This window comes from Microplitis mediator, chromosome 9 (assembly GCF_029852145.1).
Source record: "Microplitis mediator isolate UGA2020A chromosome 9, iyMicMedi2.1, whole genome shotgun sequence".
NCBI classification, from domain to species: Eukaryota; Metazoa; Arthropoda; class Insecta; order Hymenoptera; family Braconidae; genus Microplitis; species Microplitis mediator.
In genome coordinates this window covers 11846403-11854131 of record NC_079977.1, presented here as the reverse complement: position 1 = coordinate 11854131, position 7729 = coordinate 11846403, and the positions used below count along the sequence as shown (strand labels likewise).

The following is a 7729-nucleotide window of genomic DNA, read 5'->3' as shown; positions in this document are numbered from 1 at the left end:
CGATAATATCAAATTCTGGATTTTCATCCATTATCTCAATGATTTGGCGTTGTAAATTACTAATACCTCTGTTATGTTGATTGACATACTCAACAACATAAGCAGCACAAGCATACTTGTCCTGTATAATTTGAAAGTCCATGTTAGATTTTAAATGATGGAAAACAAAAGGATTGAAAGAATTAAACCACTTTTCTGATGGTTTTCGACGATAATAGTTATTGGCGTAACTAGTAGGGTAAGTGATTCATAATGTGTCAGCGCGATGCGTTTAACACGAGTCGCAGGTGCGCAGGCACGAGCAAAGCAAGTGCATACTGCGCACCGGAGACGAGTGCTAAACACATCGCGGGTGACGGATTATGACTTACCCTACATGTTTCGCCCATAGTTTTATTTAACTCATATGCGCTATTCATGTTTTATTAATCGCCTAAAAAGCGAAGTCTCAATAGCTGTTTAGTGACATGGTGAAAAAAAAAACATTCGGCATCACAACCTTGGCTACTCAATGGGTAACAACGGGGAATTGTAATTACCCCATATTCAGTAAAAGCTCGAAAGATAGTTACGTTTATTTTCATTACGTCACAATGGCCGGGATAGTAGACATATTTATTGCGTTTTGACAAATAATTTTTCACCAGTCGGTAAACGGCCATTTAGGGTTCGCATTTTAGGCATGATAAAACGTGAATAGCGCGCATGAGTTGAATAAAATAATTTTGGTCGCTTGATACCAGCACGAATAATATTGTAATAATGTTCATCACTCTCAATATTATTGTGGGTATAAAAATGATCAAAACCTGTATAATTAATATTTTCTAAGTTTGATCGAATCAATTTATAATATTCTTTATATTTTTTAAAAAGGTCTTCTGAGTAATCAGAATCAGTATTCTCCGTTGGTAACAATGTGACAGTTTTTTTTTGTCGGCATAAAAGGTGCTCCAAATCGACAGTTATCTTTTTTGTTTGGATCCATTTTTTTGTAACATGTAAAAGTGTGTTTATGAGTTACTAGTTTAATATTTCCAAATGACTCTGATTCAGCTACTGAGACTAACTCGTCAATCATTTGGATCACATCTGGATTATTATTTAACAAATCTTTTGGTGCATTATCCAGCCATAAAAGAATGAGAGCGTGAGGACTTCCGCGATGCTGAAATTCGATTCTTTTAAAATAATGAAAGACTCGATATTTGACGAATGGACTTTTCTTCTTTGATTGCAAAATTTTTAATAAACAATTCACTAATTTTCCAAAATAATTTGAACAAGTAACTGCATCTTCGCTGATGTATTAGACCAGTCATTTTACTCCTAGGCTACCTAAAACTCGATGCTATGTGGAATTTTTTTTTTTCAAAAATTTCTAAAAATTAAAAGAAATGGAAAAATCAAAAATGTGAAAAAATTGGGGAATTGGAAATTTTTTTATTAACAAAAAACTAAAAAAAAAAATATTCCACTTACTTTAAATTAAATTTTAAACCGATGAAATCAATGAAAATGAAATATATAAATGGCTGATATTATAAAAAAAATATCAGAGATAATATTAAAAAAAAAATATTTGCCCTAAATGCTTTTATTTATTTAATAAAAATGTTTTTATATAAAATTTATGAATGCTAAGCTAAAACTTTTACCGACATAGACTGTGACGTCAGAGTGGCGCTGCTTTCGCTCGGGGGGCGTGGCTTACATTCAAATCGCTGAAAACTCCGACACAAAATTTACAAAATAAAAATTTATTTCTTTAACTTTAAAATATTAATATATAAATATTAATAATTTTAAATAAGTAAATAAATAAATAATCAAAAATATGATATATTTTATTAATTTACTTACCTTGAGCCATGAAAATGATAAATCTTAATTTATAAAAAATATTTATTATCATTAATATAATAAATCATATTTTTATTTAATTAAAAAAAATGGTTTCTAAGTATTTCATTACTTATTATATCTTTAAAATTTTAAATATTATTTTGACTTAAAACTAAATAACATAAAGAAATAATTTTAAAATAAACAATAATTAAAATAATTAAATGATATCTTGATAGTACTTGAAGATTCATCAAATTCTCATTTAAAATAAATTTCCGTTCCGACGATGAGTAAAAGTTTAAAATCCTTGTTTTGTTTGAAAGATATTTAAAAATTTTTCTAATTATTTATTTCCCGAATAAGTCATTATTTTAAATTTATTATTGTTTATTTTAAAATTATTTCTTTATGTTATTTAGTTTTAAGTCAAAATAATATTTAAAATTTTAAAGATATAATAAGTAATGAAATACTTAGAAACCATTTTTTTTAATTAAATAAAAATATGATTTATTATATTTATGATAATAAATATTTTTTATAAATTAAGATTTATCATTTTCATGGCTCAAGGTAAGTAAATTAATAAAATATATCATATTTTTGATTATTTATTTATTTACTTATTTAAAATTATTAATATTTATTTATTAATATTTTAAAGTTAAAGAAATAAATTTTTATTTTGTAAATTTTGTGTCGGAGTTTTCAGCGATTTGAATGTAAGCCACGCCCCCGAGCGAAAGCAGCGCCACTCTGACGTCACAGTCTATGTCGGTAAAAGTTTTAGCTTAGCATTCATAAATTTTATATAAAAACATTTTTATTAAATAAATAAAAGCATTTAGGGCAAATATTTTTTTTTTAATATTATCTCTGATATTTTTTTTATAATATCAGCCATTTATATATTTCATTTTCATTGATTTCATCGGTTTAAAATTTAATTTAAAGTAAGTGGAATATTTTTTTTTTTAGTTTTTTGTTAATAAAAAAATTTCCAATTCACCAATTTTTTCACATTTTTGATTTTTCCATTTCTTTTAATTTTTAGAAATTTTTGAAAAAAAAAAATTCCACATAGCATCGAGTTTTAGGTAGCCTAGGAGTAAAATGACTGGTCTATATGTGGCTTTGTGAATGAAAGACATTTCAGAAATAAATTCATTAGATACATCTGCTACGTTATTTTTTAATTTATATAACAATTTAAGTGAATCTTCCCATCCACTTTCATTTGCACTTAGAGTCATAAAAGCAGTTGGCGCTCCTAATTGTCTTATCACTGCAAAGAGATCTCTTTTATGCTCTGACCAGCACCAAGCAGAATTTGTTATACAACGAAGAAAAGCTAGATTAGTTTCGATACAGTTATTTATGTAGTTTTCAGACTGTATGTCTTCTTTAGTAATCTTGCTATTGTAACCAATGTGTTTAAAAGCAACACTAATACTTTTACTTACTCGCTGCCTCATAATTTTTGCAGCCAGATATAAAAGATGTTGGGGATCAACGCCACGTTGATCAGTACGTCGAAGTTCACTAGCAGCTTGCATAAATGAAGTTACATTAGTGTTATCTCTATAAGTTCTGAACTGACCACCATAGATAGTTGGAAATAAAAGTTCTTCGGCATATTCATCAAAAAATAGACTAAGTGGAACACTCTTTTCACCGGGTGCTATATGCAAGAATCTGTCTTCATTCCACAGAAGAGTTTGTTGTTGAGCTGTGATATTGTCTTCTATAGGTACATGCTCACTAATATCATCCATTACTAATTCCGTATCTACTTCATCATTATTAAGAAATGTATTGTCTATTTCTATATCATGATGAATATAAAGTGGCGTTTGTACTAGGTATGACAACCATTCTTTGATGTTCTTTTTGTTAATAAGACCATGTACATAGCTTGTTTTATGAATTAATTTTTTTTTTATGTGTACATAGAAACAATGGTCGTCTGTAATATTTCTAGTGAGTTGATTTACCATAGTGTTAACTTGGATTGGGACATTAATAATTTCACCATATATACCATATTAACCATTTACATGCCTGAGTCTTCTTATCTGCATAAACGGAATCCTTGGTGAAATAAGTCGCTGCTCAATAAGGTTTAATTTTGGCAAATGAGACGGAATTACTGGATATGACAAACCGTTATAAACTGATAAAAATAGAATTTTCTGTCTGTCTAAAGAACTTTTGCACGTAGCACAAACATCAACTGAAGAGCCACTTACATAATTCTGAAATAAATAAAAAAAATTAAGATTTCTTATTTTATTATTAATATTATTACTACATGTCTTTCAACATGAGTCTTTTAACTCATATTATTAGACCATCAAATGTAAAATGAATAATTACCGGTATTATAAGATGTAAAATATCATCGTGTTGTTCAGAAGTTTTTTTTAAATCGTTTTTCCACCAAAGTCTATCGCAAACAGCACAAGAATACCCAAAAGTATTATTTTTGAAATTTTTTTGGAAAATCTAAATGGCCATTACTATGTAGATAATAATTGGTGTAAGTTGGGAATGTAACTTCATCAAGCTCCGTAGGACAATCATCATTAATAGCAGTGTTATTTAAAATTTTATCGACTTCGTAATTTTGTTCATGAGATGATGTTTCAAGAAGATCTTGGAGCTGTTGACTATCCATACTGCTGTTGAAAATTATTTGATCAGTTTCGATATACGGTGTAAAATGTTGATTTAAAAGATGTAAATGAATAAAGTTTTGTGTGTTGTTTACTTTATAATCACAAAACAAAACTTCTGCCTTTTTAGTATTAACGTTAAAATAATTAAAATGCACACAAATGTTCAAATTATAATCTCTTGAAAATATAAATAGACAATTATAATCTGCGAATTCAATATCACTGCTAAGTATTGACCTTGCGGTAGTTGGCTCAGGGCAGTGTGCAGGTGTGCTGAATTTAAAAGCTGTTTTTGGATGTCTTTTGGTGAAATTTCAAGCTGCATTTTTTTAATTACAGAGTGAAAAAAACAGTTTCCATCTCCCAAAATGTCCATGTTCTGGCGTAACAAAACATATGGCGTTGCACATTCGGAATGTTGTTCGTATGGTGCAACAAATGAAGAAATTGGAGTATTACCTTGAAATCTAGAAAAAAAAAAATGAATAAATGAATAAACTCAATGACTATAAATGTAGTCAATGTATTGTATAAAAATTAAATTTTCAATTTTTGAAAAACATACTGCATTACTGATTGCTGGGTATTGTCCACTGACATAACATCATTCGTCGCGGTTATTTCTTCTCGTTCTTCATCTTTTACATCGTCGGAATTATATATTTCTGAACTACAAAAAAAACAGTAAAATATACTATGTAACTTAGATATTGTTTATTAAGAACCAATTATAAAAGAAAAAATAAAAATATTTATTAATGAATAATTTATTAATTAATAATTAAAATGAATAAAATTAATTTTTATTCACTTTGATTCTATAATTAATAATAGTGATAATTAAATTGATGTCAGAGAAATTAAATATTGTTGTTTTCAACAAAATTTAATTATACTCAATAATCGCATAAATTGAACAAACAATTTAAATAATAAAAAAAATATTTATTTCTAAATTTTCTATTATAATAATTAAAAATAACTTACGATTGTGAAACGTTCCCTTCCTTCTGTATCAAAATAGCATTAAGCCGAGAACATTTTAATTTATGACGGTATTCTTTTTTACGTAAAGATTCTTTCATTTTAAATATTTTATCAATATTTTCATCATCTTTTCGATGCTTTCGATGAGATTGTTGACGCTGTGCCAGATTTACTCTCCATATATTTTCAGCACTAAAATTAATTAGAGTTGTTAATGTTAATAATTAATTTATTAAAAATGAATATAATTTTTATACCATACTTTGCATTTTTTTCCACTTTTCATTATTTATAATGTTTTCTATTAAATTAATTCACAAAATAACTTAACACAAACACAAGCCACGCTTTGATCGTGAAACGTTAGTGTGTGTGTGTGTGTGTGTGTGTGTGTGTGTGTGTGTGTGTGTGTGTGTGTGTGTGTGTGTGTGTGTACGCTGTAAAGAGAAAGCATACACACTTATACATAGTGTATAGCCTCCCTGCGTTTAACGTAGTAGTAATGATCAGTGTTGCAAAAATCTTAATGTAAAAAGTGATGCAATCCTCATTTTTTTTTTTAATGGTAATGGAGTTTTTATTCATTGCTCATTAAAAAATGAATAAGTAATGTAGAGCAATACACTACTCATTAAAAAGTTAATGGGTAATGCAAACAAATACTTTACTCATTAAATAATAAGGAATAAGTATTGAAGGGCCACACATTATTCATTAAAAAATAAATGTGTAATGGGGAACATTACACATTAATCATTATAAAAAAGTTTAAGTGTAGATTCATGGACCTCTAGAACTTTTCAGCAGATCAAGATGGTCATTACATACCTGAAAATTACACATGTTGTAAAAAATTTGAGAAGTGATTTGTGGAATGAATGCGGAGTGGATGCTGAGTTGATGATTTTTACATAATTTAACTTCCCTGCAGTGACATATACTCTGGACAGAATTTCTTCAAAATTGTTAATAAAATAAATTCTGCGAATTGAAATTTTTTGTCAGTTATTATCTGTTTAATTTACACTGCTAAAAAATTCAACTTGATCCACTAGAAGAAATCTTAAACTAAGAAAACCATTTCAAATGAATTATTGTTCTTGAGTCAAGAGATCAAATTCTTGAACCAAGAAAAATTTACTCAGATTTAGAATAATTTCGTGACTTAAGAATTCGTTCTGTTGACTCAAGAACATCAATTCATTTGAAATGGTTTTCTTAGATTAGTTTAGATTAGATTAAATTCACTTCATGTATGCCAAGCCTACTGGTCAGATGGCAAATTTCCAGAAGTATATAAATAAATAATGATACATTTTTTAGTTTAAGATTTTTCATCGAGAATAAAATTGAATTTTCGAGCAGTGTAGACAGAGGTATATCACATATAGAAAACAATTTGTTTGAATATTCTGTAAATAATTACGATTTTTTTTCCACTATCAAATTGTTCTGATCACATCTTAAATAAGCACAACTATTACCAATTTTTTTTTAATTTCTTATCAATTGGAAATAATTTCTCGTGAAAGATTCAAAAATTTTACACTGATTCGATCAAAAAAATTTACTCCCGGGTTCTGATTACTTTAAAATCATGAACCTCTTAAAACAAACAAACATTTGAAAAGAAGATTTTTAAAACAATTCCATAACGAATGTTAAACTTTCATTGAATAAAGAGTAAGATGAACAATTTTCCGGTTTTGAGATATAGATGAGTATTTAACTCAAAGCTAATTCGAAAAGCTTTCAGTGGGATTTACAGTAACTCGACAATTTATGCTGATCAAAAGTTAGTCCAAGAAAAAGTGGAAAAAGTACAATTTTTTGACATTTTGAAAATTAAAAAATGCTCTTATTTCTATTATAATTCTATATTGTGTATAAATATAACCATACATAAACTTCTGAACCAACTATATTTTCTGAATCAGTTCGATTATCTCAGTTAAGAATTAGAAAATAGTAAATTTTTCAAAATATTCGTCATGGCGACAAATACAATAGTTAAAATTTTTTATTCGAAAACTGTACTCAAAAACGAAAAAAATAGGAGGAAAAAATTGTTATTATTTGGTTCGTTTTTAACCAAACTGTCAGCAATAAAAGAAATATCCCGCAGATTTTATTTTAAGTCAGCTTTTGAATAATTTTAAGTCTATTGTTATGATATTGGTTATAGCTATTTTTAAAAAACTCCTTCGTCATTAAGC

General features: G+C 27.5%; 1 long non-coding RNA gene across 1 annotated transcript; it reads right to left on the bottom strand.

Moving 5' to 3' along the window:
- Positions 1-3079: 3079 nt before the first annotated feature.
- LOC130674668 (uncharacterized) lies at positions 3080-6548 on the bottom strand. Its single transcript, XR_008991097.1, has 6 exons — positions 6342-6548; positions 5514-5705; positions 5092-5196; positions 4764-4993; positions 4225-4526; positions 3080-4103 (listed from the first exon to the last, which is right to left on the bottom strand). It is a non-coding gene; the product is annotated as an uncharacterized LOC130674668 (long non-coding RNA).
- Between the last annotated feature and the right edge of the window lie 1181 nt (positions 6549-7729).